Source organism: Stenella coeruleoalba (genome assembly GCF_951394435.1).
Source record: "Stenella coeruleoalba genome assembly, chromosome: 17".
Taxonomy (NCBI): domain Eukaryota; kingdom Metazoa; phylum Chordata; class Mammalia; order Artiodactyla; family Delphinidae; genus Stenella; species Stenella coeruleoalba.
The window spans coordinates 71,316,371-71,331,488 of NC_137163.1; the positions used below are offsets into that span (position 1 = coordinate 71,316,371).

The window sequence follows — 15,118 nt, forward strand, 5'->3', positions numbered from 1 at the left end:
GCAATAAGCATTCAGTAAAAACTGCCTTCAAATTTTGAATTTTGATCTTTTCCAGGGCTAGCAACCACCTCCGATCCTCTCTCACGATGCTGGGCAGTGGCAGTGAGCCACGCAATCATGAAGGTAAACAACCGGTACACCTCCAACCATCCTGGACCCAGACAACCATTCTGATTTTCACTTTCAGTACAGTATTCAGTCAGTTACATGAGATATTCAACACTTTATTATAAAATAAGCTTCGTGTTAGAGGATTTTGCCCAACCGTAGGCTCATGTAAGTGTTCTGAGCACGTTTAAGGTAGGCTAGGCTAAGTCTATGATATTTGGTACATTAGGTATATTAAATGACTGTTCAACTTATGATATTTTCAACTTAGGATGGATTAATGGGGATGTAACCTCATTGTAAGTCAGAGAAGATCTGTACTGAGATTCAGGCTCCACTGTGACCTTCAAGACTCTGCCCTGGGCTCTCTCTCCAGCCTTCTCCCATGCCCTTCTTGTCCTCCACTGCATTCCTAGGTCATCTGACTCCTTTCTGTTCGTGGTCGTCTCTCATCATCTCCCTCCCTAGATCATAAGCCTCATATTTGTCTTTCTTGTTCTTCATTTTATTCGTGATGCCTAGCACAGAGCCTAGCATATGGTGTGTCTTTAATACATTTGTGTAGAATAAATGAATGAAGTCAAGCATGTAAGAATGCTTGGAAATTTTCTAGGATGTAAAGCACTATTAAAATGTTAAGTATTTCTTCATTTAATTTTTAGCGCATTTGGAATCTGACACTTTCACACAGTTGCTAAGGGACAGATTTATGGCCTAAAGCTGCGCACATTGTATTATACAGTGACATCTGGATGAGCCAGAGTAACTAAAAATACACCACTTTAATCACCTATCACCCAACTCCTTGTACTCACCAAACTGAATGTTCTTAACTATACCTCTTATTAATAAAAAAGAGGGCTATTTCATGTGCAGTAAACAAAAATGAAAAGGCATGACCTTTCACCTCCTCTATTATCCTGTCCCTGGTTGGAGGGCAGGATACTCTCAGATCACACACAGTCATCCTCTGGAGACAGATGTGTGCGATGGCAGAGATGATGTTATTGGTCCCTCTCTGACCATTATTGACTGAGCTGAATTTCTGCCAAGGGCCTCTCTAGAAAACGTAGCAGGAGCCTCGGGGCATTATCCCAACAGAAAACCTGGGGCAACCAGGTCTCCAGCTCTGACGGGGGTTGGTCCTTCTGCAGACTGGTTCCTCACCTTCAGAGTAGAGGAGGCTGCCCATTGGCACATATATAGCAGCTAAAGTCTCTATACTCATGAAGTTTACATTCTAATTAGGAAGACAGAAAAATAAATAAGTAACTATATGTCAAAAGTGTAAGTGCTGAAGAGAACAGAAAAGGGGAAAGCAGGATACCAGAAGGGTGACGATGGGGCTGAGGCGAAGGACCCAGACTGCATGGGGTGGAGGTCAGGGAAGGCCTGAGCAATAGGGTAATACTGAGTAAAGACTGTATGGGTGAGCAATCCATGCAAACCCCTGTGGAAATGACCATCTACACACAGGGAGCATGTGAGTGCTGCTGTACATATGTGGGGAGCATATGCCGCATTAACTGTATTTTCTTATTTTCTGTATTCTTGAAGCTCTGGCATCTAGAGCCTGCTGATCCTGGAAAGACTGACACCCTACCACCACCCACCCCCGCCCTGTGGGGTTAGCTAATTCCTAGAGGTAGCAAACCACTCACTCCTGGAACATGCATTTCATATGCAAACCAACCAATCCAAAGCTGACACCCCAGCCACCTTCTTGAATGGGCTTTTACTCAGGGCCAACGTTCCCCTTTGCTAGTCATGCCAAGAGCAGGTATCTGACAACTAAAGACAGCCCCTGTACCCCAGAGACCACTAAAATTACGAAAACTGGCTGGTCCTAAGCATGCTTACCCTGTCTTGCCGTGCTTTTCCCTGCAGAAACCCCAGTAAACACTTTTACCCCTGCTTTGCCCTCACTCCTCTGCCTCCTGATGGCCCCGGTGCTTCCTTGTGTGGCCCTGCATGGCCTGTGATGCTTCTAGGGAACTGTGAGTAAAAACTTCTTCCTTCATGACAGTCTGACAGTCATCTCCATGTCTGCATGTCTTGCCATGCCAGATTAAAACAAATCTAAGGACTTTTAAAACCCATGCCTAGTGTGTTCAAGGAGCAGCAAGAAGGCCAGTGTGGCTGGAGCAAAGGAAGTAAGGGGATTAGGATGAGGAGAGAAAATGGGAGAAGGAGACAAAGGAGTAAGTCATGTAGAGCCTTAGATACAGTTATAAGAATGTTGGCTCTTCTGCCGGGTGAAATAAAGAGCCAGTGAGAGATTTGAAACAGAAGAATGACATGATTTGACTTAAATTTCAACATGATCAGTCTGGCTGCTGTGTTGATAATAGACTAAATGGTAGCAATGGCAAAAGCAGGGAAATAACTTGGGGATTTTTTACAATAAGCTAGGCAAGAGGTGTTGGTGCCCTGGACCAGGATGGTCGTAGGGGAGATAGCAAAAAATAGTTGAACTCTGGATATAAATTCTTTTGAAGGTAAAGTCAGTAGAATTTGCTGATGGATTGATGTGGGTGTGAAAGAGAGAGAGAAAAGTCATGGATGCCTGCAAGGTTTTGGGCATGTGAAACTATAAAAATGTGATTGCCATTTACTTAAAAGGTAAAAAACTGCAGGAGGAGCGTATTTGGGTTGGGGACGTGGGTCACAAATTAGGAATTCATGTTAAATTTGAGATGCCTAATTAATTATGTTTAAACATAATTAATTTTATGATTAACTCGCAGCAAGCAGCAATAGGTACGAGTATATCTTATGTAAAGAATGATAGAGTAATTTCCCATGTGAGTGAGGCTCACATGACAAGAAACTGAGGGTGACCTCCAGCCAACAGCCAGCTAGGAACTGAGGCCCTGACTCCAACAGTTCAAAGGAACTGAATCCTGCCAGCAAGCCTGTGCAGGACACACATCCTTCACCAGTCAAGCCTTCAGATGAGACCCTAGTCTCTGCTGACACCTTTATTGTAGCCTCATGAAAAATCCTAAATTACAGGACCCAGCTATGCTGTGCCTATATTCCTGACCCACAGAAACTGTAAGATAATACATGTGTATTGTTTTAAGCTGCTGATTTGGGGATAATTTGTTATGCAGCAATAAATAACAAATACAAGATCATTAGAATGAATGTGTACATAAGAGAGAACTGGGGTTTGGCCCTGGGCTCACCACTGTTCAGAAGTTAGGAAGGTGCAAGGGGTTGGAGGACACTCAGGGAAGCAGAAGGGCAATGAAGAGACGGGAAGACAAAGGGCTCAGTGAAGAGGGGGAAGTGATCAACCAGTAAATGCTATTGATGAGTCAAGTGAGATGAGGGCTGAGAATGTGTCGCTGGAGTTGAATGCTGAGAAAATAGTGATACTATAAAAAGGATAGGGCAAAAAACATATTTAAAAACTTAACTTCTTTTATAAAGATAGCCAAAATTTCACAGATGGGGTTTCCTTTAAGTCAGATATAGCTCTATCTATTCCTGCTGCCGCAGTTGATCATAAAATTCTAACACTGAAAAAGAATTTAGCGACTTTCAACTTCAAATGTCTCTTGCATCGATGAGCACAGTGAGCTAAGTGAATTATTCAAGGTCACATAGTTAACTAATAGAGGACTTAGGAGTCAGAATGAGAGCAAAGATTCCTGACCTACTGCTCTTTCTGCTACATCACATTCCTTCTTCGATTTCCTACTGCAACGTGGATGATTAAAAACCCTAAAATGCTGTATAGCAATATTAAGTATAGCTAACCTTTCTTACCCGAAGTCTGGTTTATTTGTGCTCTCCTATATTTAAAAGTTTGTAAACGTCTTATTAAGAGCAAGTGTGTGGGATATTCTTTAAACCATTGAAAGAATCAACATGTAAAAGACACAGGGATACTGACGTGGGAGGTGGCAGAATTTAAATTAAAAGCTCAGTAAAACCAATAAAATTCTTTTAGTTAAAACAACTGCCAATGACCGCACTATTTTAATGAACATTCTACAAAGTTAGTCTTTAACATATAAAATAATTTGCTTCAGAACATTTTTCAGAAATCATTACCTTGCTTATTTAATTATCACTCTTGTTTCCATTGTATTAAAATATCGGCTCCATGAGAGTAGGGATCTTACATGTCCGCACTTCTGTTTCTGGGTACATATAACTGTCCCTGGAAACCGGTAGAAAGTAAGATATATTTGAAGGATGAACGAATGTTTGAACTGGGCCTTGAAGAACATAAGTGGAGACATGTAAAGCAGAAGAAAAGCCATGGACATGGGCCTGGAGGCATAAGAGTTCCTCACGTGTTTGAGGATGGGGTGGGGCTCTGCTCCCTGGACAGTGGATGATTGAAAGAAAATGATGGGAAACGTTAGAGTGGAGCCAGCTCGCCTGATTCTTGAATGACCGGTGGAGAGTGCTGGCCTCCATCCTGAAAATTCAGAGGACCCTCCAGAGATTACTGATAGGAAGAATGATAAACATCATGAAACCTGAATTTTAGAAAGGACTTGTATTTCCATGTGGACGAGAAGTTGAGAATGAGACAGGAAGGAGGACAGTTTATTAGAATGCTTTGGATTGGTTTTTAAAAACATGTCATCTGTGTGCTTGAGCTACAACCGTGATCAAGATATTTGCCCTCAGGGAAATGACAGTCCAGTGGGAAGGCAAATGCATAAGCAAGCGACTGCAGCTCAGGGTAATGAGTACAATAGATGGAGAAAACCCAGAATGTGGTGGGTGCATAAAAAGGATTCTGAGCTCAACTTTAATTGCAAGTGACATCTATCATGATGGCAAAAATATGCGAAGTATCAGCAGTGTAGGGGAGTGGTCTAGGAAAAGGGAAGAGCATAGCCCAGGAACAAAAGGGCTGCTATCCCAGAGGCGAGAAATGATGCTCCCTGGACACACACAGCAAGAAGGCAGTAAGGGCCATTCAAACCACAGGAGCACAGAGATTCTGTTAGTGCACACACCGGTGGGGAAGATTTCCAGAACCCCGTAACTTTCTTGCAGGCCCTTTCCCCAGTCTGAATGTTGCATCCCCACTCCCATGCCCACCCCCAGAGGTAACCGTTATTCTAACTTGCATCATCACAGGTTAGTTTTGCCTATTCTTAATTTCATATGAGTGGAATCACAGAGTAAGCTCTATAATTGGATCTGGTGGTAGTTACACAGGTGTGCGTGTACATAAAATCACACTGTACGTTTAACATTTGTGTGCTGCAGCGTTCACAAGTTATATCTCCATTTTTAAAGCAAGGGAGGAGGAAGAAAGGACAAAGCACAGATGACACCTAGGCAGCGTTTCTCAAGATTTCCACCAGAACCCCTTAGAAAAGGGATTCCCTGTTCAGATAAGCAGGGAAATCGAGTTAAAAGCATTTTCTTCTGCAGATCTTCTCTGAGCTTTTACTACAACAGTAAGTATTGTGAATCTCCAAAGCTGTGATAAATAGCCAGACTTTCTCCAATCTCTTCTTGTGGAGTATCTCTCAGGACTCAGATATTAAGGAACTCACTGTGGACCCGCCCTCTAACCTGTATATGTGGGAAGTGGATTGTGTGACATTGGAACTGGTTCGTGAGGGAAATGATCTCCCGGGCATACTGCATTTGAGATGCCGGTGAATCCTGCAGGTACCAAGAGTCCAGGAGGCAGCTGAAATGCAGGAATGGTGCTCCAAGAGCCTTTAGGCCTGGGAATATATTTTGAACTCTGATATATGGTTGAGGCCTGGAACTCTGTGGGTAGACATGGATTACATCCCCCAAGAGGAGATATCAGGTGAGATGCTCCCAGGACCCAGGGGGCAGTGGGGCAGAGGGAAAAGGGACAGGAAAGTGACAAATAAGGAGGAGCTGTGGGATAATAGGGCTTCCGTCTGGATGAGACTGATGCAGCAGGAGAATGCGGCTCCTCCCGGCAACAGTACAGGTCCAGTGCCTTCAACCCCATTTCTCTCCTTTCTTAAGCCTCTACTCAAAACTCTCCCCAACAACCAGAACTCAGAGCTCCTTAAGTGTCTTTCAAGGTTCTCCAAAGGGACAAGATTTTACAGGATTCTTAACCTAGTGAGAAGAGAAGCCTAGTATTCAAAATACAACATTTACTCTTTTGAGGTGTTTATAAATTGTAAACACTGGTTCTAAAATAAAAACACTTCTTCCAGTCTAAAAGTTGGTTTTCAAAAAAAAAAGATGTACAATATGAGTGTGGTTTGTTTATATACCTTGTTCTCAAAAAAAAACAAAGAAATTTCATTTGAATTAAATATGTTATATGCCTAGTACTACTTAATTAATAATAGTTCTACCAATGGTTGTACACTTTGCTTTCATTACTAGCAGATATATCAAGATTTGCACATAGAATACCACAAAGGTGGATTTAGATATGGAGTTAAAAGTTAAGCAAAGGAAAAAAGTTAACTAGTCGAGAAGAGGCAGCAGTGAAGTGAAAATAATATTGCTAATATTTTATGAAAAATTTAGAAAGACAAGATTTTGTAAATACCAAAGAGACAACCAATAAAGATCTTGTTTCTTCCATCTGACTAATCTGGGAGCAGCAGAGAATATCGTTCATTTTAACCATCTTAAAAAAATGATCTTATAATATTGCCATCTGTTGGCATATGACAGATACAGCAATCCAACAATGCAGATAATGAAGCAAAAATACGGAAAATAAGGGACAGATGTGAAAGACTCACACACTCATTTGGCTTAGCGTTTCACTTCTGTAATCTCAGAAGCCTTCCCAGTGACACAAATCTAATTCCTGGATGCAATATCTTGAAATGTTACGCTGTGCAGCAAGCAATGTGCCCATGACTTACTGAAGGTCCACTCATTCCAACACATCATGTGTTCCCTTATCAATATTGGGACTCTTCTATCCAAAACTCCGTTTCTGTCATCAAGGGAGGGTCCATGTAGGTATACATAGGTGTATATTACACTAAATGTATTTATCCATCCTTCTAAAAATTGGCCTCACTGGCGTTTGAAGTTAACTGTGACAAGAAATGCAAAAAAGGCTCTCATCCATGTGTTCTCCACACCATTCTGAGATCATTCACATTTTTGATTGGCAGAGAAAAAATGAAAAGTAATAAAAATATTAACCAATTCCTGCATAGTGTATAAATCTGTTCATTTAAACACCACGTCTCCTTTTTACCCTTTTAAAATTTTGGACCGTAAGTTGCCTATTCAAAACTGTTTAGTTTAAAATGTGATGAAATAGGGACTTCCGCAGGAGTCCAGTGGTTAAAACTCTGCGCTTCCACTGCAGTGGGCCCAGGTTTGATCCCTCTTTGGGGAACTAATATACTGTATGCCACACGACACAACCAAAAATTAAAAATATAATGTGATGAAATAAATATTTAATTATTCCACAACACTTGCTGCACCCTTGCCAGAGCATCACAGCTTGCAGAGGTCCCCGACCAGGGCTTGAACCTGGGCCCTGGAAGTGAAACTGCCGAGTCCTAACCACTGGACAACGAGGGATCCCCGCCAAACACTTTTCTATGCAAAAAGGAGACCCCAAACACAGTAAGTTAAGCAAAATGAGAAGACAGAGAAATACACAGCAGATGAAGGAGCAAGGTAAAAACCCACCAGGCCAAACAATTGAAGAGGAAATAGGCAGTCTACCTGAAAAAGAATTCAGAGTAATGATAGTAAAGGTGATCCAAAATCTTGGAAATAGAATGGAGAAAATACAAGAAATGTTTAACAAGGACCTAGAAGAACTAAAGAGCAAACAAACAATGATGAACAACACCATAAATGAAATTAAGTATTCTCTAGAAGGAATAAATAGCAGAATAACTGAGGCAGAAGAACGGATAAGTGACCTGGAAGATAAAATAGTGGAAATAACTACTGCAGAGCAGAATAAAGAAAAAAGAATAAAAAGAACTGAGGCAGTCTCAGAGACCTCTGGGACAACATTAAATGCACCAACATTCGACTTATAGGGGTCCCAGAAGAAGAAGAGAAAAAGAAAGGGTCTGAGAAAATATTTAAAGAGATTATAGTTGAAAACTTCCCTAATATGGGAAAGGAAATAATCAAGTCCAGGAAGCACAGAGAGTCCCATACAGGATAAATCCAAGGAGAAACACACCAAGACACGTATTAATCAAACTATCAAAAATTAAATACAAAGAAAGCATATTAAAAGCAGCAAGGGAAAAACAACAAATAACATACAATGGATCCCCATAAGGTTAACAGCTGATCTTTCAGCAGAAATTCTGCAAGCCAGAAGGGTGTGACAGAACATATTTAAACTGATGAAAGGGGAAAACCTACAACCAAGATTACTCTACCCAGCAAGAATATCATTCAGATTTGATGGAGAAATTGAAAACTTTACAGACAAGCAAAAGCTAAGAGAATTCCTCACCACCAAGCCAGCTTTAAAGTAGCAGGATACAAAATTAATGCTCAGAATCTCTTGCATTCCTATACACTAATGATGAAAAATCTGAAAGAGAAATTAAGGAAACACTCCCATTTACCATTGCAACAAAAAGAATAAAATACCTAGGAATAACCTACCTAAGGAGACAAAAGACCTGTATGCAGAAAACTATAAGACACTGATGAAAGAAATTAAAGATGATACAAACAGATGGAGAGATATACCACGTTCTTGGATTGGAATAATCAACATTGTGAAAATGACTCTACTACCCAAAGCAATCTACAGATTCAATGCAATCCTTATCAAACTACCAATGGCATTTTTCATGGAACTAGAACAAAAAATTTCACAATTTGTATGGAAACATAAAAGACCCCGAATAGCCAAAGCAATCTTGAGAAAGAAAAACAGAGCTGGAGGAATCAGGCTCCTGGACCTCAGACTCTACTACAAAGCTACAGTAATCAAGACAGTATGGTACTGGCACAAACACAGAAATATAGATGTATGGAACAGGATAGAAAGCCCAGAGTTAAACCCAGGCACATGTGGTCACCTTATCTTTTTTTTTTTTTTAATATTTATTTATCTTTGGCTGCGTTGGGTCTTCGTTGCTGCGCACAGGCTTTCTCCACTTGTGGTGAGCGGGGCTATTCTTCATTGCAGTGCGGGAGCTTCCCATTGCGGTGGATTCTCCTGTTGTGGAGCACGGGTTCTAGGCACGCAGGCTTCAGTGGTTGTGGCATGCAAGCTCAGTAGTTGTGGCTCGCAAGCTTTATAGCGCTGGCTCAGTAGTTGTGGCGCATGGGCTTAACTGCTCCGCAGCATGTAGGATCTTCCTGGACCAGGGCTCGAACCCCTGTCCCCTGCATTGGCAGGTGGATTCTTAACCACTGCACCACCAGGGAAGTCCCTATGGTCACCTTATCTTTGATAAAGGAGGCAAGAATATACAGTGGAGAAAAGACAGCCTCTTCAATAAGTGGTGCTGGGAAAACTGGATAGCTACATGTCAAAGAATGAAATTAGAACACTTCCTAACACCATACACAAAAATAAACTCAAAATGGATTAAAGACCTAAACGTAAGGCCAGGCACTATAAAACTCTTAGAGGAAACCAGGCAAAACGCTCTATGACATAAATCACAGCAAGATCGTTTTGACCCACCTTGTAGAGAAATGGAAATAAAAACAAAAATAAACAAATGGGACCTAATGAAACATAAAAGCTTTTGCACAGCAAAGGAAACCATAAACAAGACGAAAAGACAACCCTCAAAATGGAAGAAAATATTTGCAAACGAAGCAACTGACAAAGGGTTAATCTCCAGAATATACACGCAGCTCATGCAGCTCAATATCAAAGAAACAAACAACCCAATCCAGAAATGGGCAGAAGACCTAAACAGACATTTCTCCAAAGAAGATATGCAGATGGCCAACAAACACATGAAAGGATGCTCAAACACATGACAGGATGCTCAAATACATGAAAGGTTGCTCATCATTAGAGAAATGCAAATCAAAACTACAATGAGGTATCACCTCACACCAGTCAGAATGACCATCATCAAAAAATCTACAAACAATAAATGCTGGAGAGGGTGTGGAGAAAAGGGAACCCTCTTGCACTGTTGGTGGGAATGTTAATTGATAGGGCCACTATGGAGAACAGTATGGAGGTTCCTAAAAAAACTAAAAATAGAACTACCTTACGACCCAGCAATCCCACTACTGGGCATATACCCTGAGAAAACCATAATTCAAAGAGAGTCATGTACCAAAATGTTCATTGCAGCTCTATTTACAATAGCCAGGACATGGAAGCAACCAAAGTGTCCATCAACAGATGAATAGATAAAGAAGATGTGGCACATATATACAATGGAATATTACTCATCCATAGAAAGAAATGAAATTGAGTTATTTGTAGTGAGGTGGATGGACCTAGAGACTGTCATACAGAGTGAAGTAAGTCAAAAAGAGAAACAAATACCGTATGCTAACACATGTATGGAATCTAAAAAAAAAAAAAAATGGTTCTGAAGAACCTAGGGGCAGGACAGGAATAAAGATGCAGACGTAGAGAATGGACTTGAGGACACGGGGAGGGGGAAGGAGGGGGAAGGGTAAGCTGGGACGCAGTGAGAGAGTGGCATGGACATATATACACTACCAAATGTAAAATAGATAGCTAGTGGGAAGCAGCTGCATAGCACAGGGAGATCAGCTCGGTGCTTTGTGACCATCTAGAGGGGTGGGATAGGGAGGGTGGGAGGGAGACGCAAGAGGGAGGGGATAGGGGGATATATGTATACGTATAGCTGATTCACTTTGTTATACAGCAGAAACTAACACACCATTGTAAAGCAATTATACTCCAATAAAGGTGTTAAAAAAAAAGTCTACTCAGCAACTTTCAAGTATATAATACAGTATTGTTAACTATAGTCACCATGCTGTACATTCATTATATGTCCAGAACTTATTCATCTTATAACTGTATTTGACCAACATCTCCCATTTTCCCTACTGCCCGGCCCCTGGCAACACCAGTCTATTCTCTGTTTTGACGAGTTTTGTTTTTGTTTTTTTTTTGGATTCCACATATAGGTAAGACCGTACAGTATTTGTTGTTCTCTGTCTGACTTATTTCATTTAGCATAATGCCCTCAAGTTTCATCCGTGTTGTCACAAATGACAGGATTTCCTTCTTTTTAAGGCTGAATAATATTCTACTGCATTATTACAGTGTATATATCAGATTTTCTTTATCCATAGGTACTTAGGTTGTTTCCATACTTTGACTATTTTGAATAATGCTGCAATGAACATGGGATTGCAAATACCTCTTCAAAACAGTGATCTCGGGCTTCCCTGGTGGCGCAGTGGTTGAGAATCTGCCTGCTAATGCAAGGGGACACGGGTTCGAGCCCTGGTCTGGGAGGATCCCACATGCCGCGGAGCAACTAGGCCCGTGAGCCACAACTACTGAGCCTGCGCGTCTGGAGCCTGTGCTCCACAACAAGAGAGGCCGCGATAGTGAAAGACCCGCGCACCGCGATGAAGAGTGGCCCCCACTCGCCGCAACTAGAGAAAGCCCTTGCACAGAAACGAAGACCCAACACAGCCAAAAATAAATTAATTAATTAATAAACTACCCCCAACATCTTAAAAAAACAAAAACAAAACCAGTGATTTCCTTTCCTTTGGATATATACCCAGAAGTGGGGTTGCTGGACAGCTCTATTTTAAGTTTTTTGACAAACCTGCATACTGTTTTCCATAGTAGCTGAACCAGTTTACATTCCCACCAACAGTGCACGTAGCTTCCCTTTTTTTTCCACATCCTCACTCAGCTGTATTCTTGATAGCTTGAGGATTCCTAACAGAACATATAAATTTTGTGCCTCTGTTAAGTTAATAGTCTTTCAAAAAGTAATAAAAGCATATTTTTCACGTTATGGATAACAACCTTATAACCTAATAGGAGCAAGAAACCCTGTTTTTCCTTTAAAAGGATCTGTCCATTACAAAAATTTGAGAACATTGGTAAAGTACCTACCTTAGCATTTGTTTTTATGAATGTGTCAGTACCAAGTTGCTTTGCATCAAAGCCTAATGTAAAACCAACAGAAGTGAACTTAATCTGGAAATCCTGCTTTTTAGCCAAATGACATCAAGAGCTGCAAGACAAAAGGCTTTACAGCAATTCACAGGGAGAAAAGTGGCAGAATTAAACTATCACAGGGCTGTGATAGGAGAGTTGTGCTGATCACAAAAGCTTTTACACCTTTAGTCATCAGCACCGTATTCACACGGGAAAGAGTAAAGCAACAATATGTCTCCTATACTATCTAACATATACTTAATCTTCAGCTTGTGGAAATTTACAACATTGAAGAAAAACAATTCACATCCATAATAAGGATCCGAGAATCTTCTCCCCCAGCCTCCCACACATTAAAAGGGTTAGTGTTGGGGCTTCCCTGGTGGCGCAGTGGTTGAGGGTCCGCCTGCCGATGCAGGGGACACGGGTTCGTGCCCCGGCCTGGGAGGATCCCACATGCCGCGGAGCGGCTGGGCCCGTGAGCCATGGCCGCTGAGCCTGCGCGTCCGGAGCCTGTGTTTCGCAACGGGAGAGGCCATAACGGTGAGAGGCCCGCGTAACGCAAAAAAAAAAAAAAAAAAAAAAAAGGGTTAGTGCTGTTCTCAAGCTTGAGAAAGACTCGTGTCAATGTTAGGACCACACCTTTGGGACACACCAGCCTGGTTTCCCCCAGGCTCTGGCTCTCACTTGCTGTTTGATATAACGGAAGTTCCTCAACCCCAGTAAACCTGCTCTCCACTTGTAAATGGGAATAACAAGAAACCACCCTATTGCTCATCAGGATGAAATGCCATCATTTGTTTAAATCACATGTGTTTATAAAAGACACAGCATGGAGCTGTTTTAGAGCAAGATCTCAGTATGTTTTCATTAGTTATTTTTCTTATTATCGATTCCTCACAATAAAGTGTCAAGGTAGAAATTATGGAGCCTATTTTACAAGTGATGAAACTGAGACTTAGGAATTTCTAGTAACTGTTACACAGCCAGGAACTGGTCTGGGGGCTCTGGAGCCTGGAATCTGTCCGTTCTACCACACTGCCCCTCAGGCAGTAGCCCAAGAATTCTCACGCTGTGGCTGAAGGTACACGGGCCCAGCCAAAGGCAGCGCCACCAGCTAGAGCTTCCTGTCCTTTGTACTAGAATCTGGGCCAACACTTCTGACTGTGGTGAGCAAAGTTTACCAGACACGCGATTACCAGTGATAATCTTAGCGAGCGCGGCTCCGTGAACAAGACAGAAGTGACTGTTGTCGTGAAAGATAAAAGCCCTTCCTCCGCTTCCCGCTCAGCTCCCTCGGGCTCCAGGAACCACGAGCAGAGTGGCAACGTCTCACCTCCCTTCAATCGGATGGCACTGAGATAAGGAAGCATGAACACCCAACATATGCTTCCTGTTCCTGCCAGAGAATTTTCCTTGTTATCTATTCCAGTTAGAGGCTTTGTGGTTTCCATTACCAGAGTAAAAGTAAATCAGTGTGGGGTTTTTCTGTTTCTTTTTTTGGAGGGGGAGGGGGAAACCTTTTCTATACCTTGATGTGCCCTCAAAAATCAACTGCAGGGCTTCCCTGGTGGCGCAGTCGTTGAGAGTCCGCCTGCCGATGCAGGGGATACGGGTTCGTGCCCCGGTCCGAGAAGATCCCACATGCCGCGGAGCGGCGGGGCCCGTGAGCCATGGCCGCTGAGCCTGCGCGTCCGGAGCCTGTGCTCCGCAATGGGAGAGGCCACAACAGTGAGAGGCCCGCGTACCGCAAAAAAAAAAAAAAAAAAAAATCAACTGCAGAAGCGAATGGATGGAAGAATTGGGCGTGTGATGAGTGTGGTGGCTCCCACATCAGACATGACACCGTATTCTCCACACAACAGGGAGATAAAACTCTCTAGACTATCAGAGGTGACACGCCTGCAGTAAAGTCAATCCTTTTTATCTCTTGCCATTAAATGTGCTCTGCATCAGCATAATATGTAATCATTCTCCATGAACTGGATGCCTTTAGACCGACTTAGTTTCAGTGAAGGAGAAATAACACAGATTTGTGATGTGGAGTTATTAATGGTGATGGGGGATAGGAGGATGGCGTGGGGTTCTTGAAATGTCCTCCTTTGAAGAACCAAAGGCAGAGGCTATAAAAAGGCCTTAACCACAATCAGCGAGCAAGGACTCCACAGCCATTTTTTAAAATAAACCCTTGCAACATTATCTTTTATCTTCATCCAGTTTCTGAAGGGTTCCTGTTAGAGACCTGAGACACAGTATGGACTGGGAGACCCATACCATAAACACTCGTCTTTGCTCCCATGGACACATGGAAGCTGGAGGCTCGCCAGGGTGATGAGGTCCATGCAACGATCCCTTCCTCTGATGGTACCCTGCTCCTACCCACGGTGTCAGGTTCAGCTTCCTAGAAGGTAAGTCACAGCTCTGTCACACATTCAGTCCCTATTTATGTGAGCCTGTGTCATGCCAGGCGCTGGGAAAGGCGTATGAAGGGTACAAGTCCCAAGGAGCTTGCAGTCAGTTGAACTGGGCTCTGCACTAGCACGTGGTAGGTGTCACAGTAGGATTAAGTGTGAGGATGGGCCAGCAGGGTCCTTCCCAGGTGCTGTGGAAACGGAGCTGAAGAAAAGAGCTTTTGTCCTCTCCTAATATGAGCTCTGAAATAGGAACCTAAGAGCTGCCAGCAGTCATACTGAAAAGGCCAGGAAACACTTGGCTGGAATAAAGCCAGCATACCAAGAGAAATCAGGACAAGTGATTGAGGCAAAGTCCAATGCACTGGAGTCCCTGACTCCAGGTGTCCAGGACTTGGTCACCTAATCCTATGAATTCCCCATTTTGGCCTAAGCAAGTTCAAATGTGATTTCTGTTCAATATGAATTTGCAACCCAAGAGTGCCGGACAATGTAAGTGACAAGTGGGCCCAGCAGGGCGTCCAAG

The 15,118-nt window shown here is 42.5% G+C and overlaps 1 long non-coding RNA gene across 1 annotated transcript in view; it reads left to right on the forward strand.

Annotated features, from left to right (window-relative positions):
• Positions 1–15,118, forward strand: part of LOC307176277 — a 40,119-nt gene extending 25,001 nt beyond the window's left edge. The window contains exons 4-5 of the long non-coding RNA XR_013824689.1: positions 56–123; positions 14,399–15,118. This is a non-coding gene — a long non-coding RNA (uncharacterized lncRNA). The remainder of the gene's footprint in view (positions 1–55; positions 124–14,398) is intronic.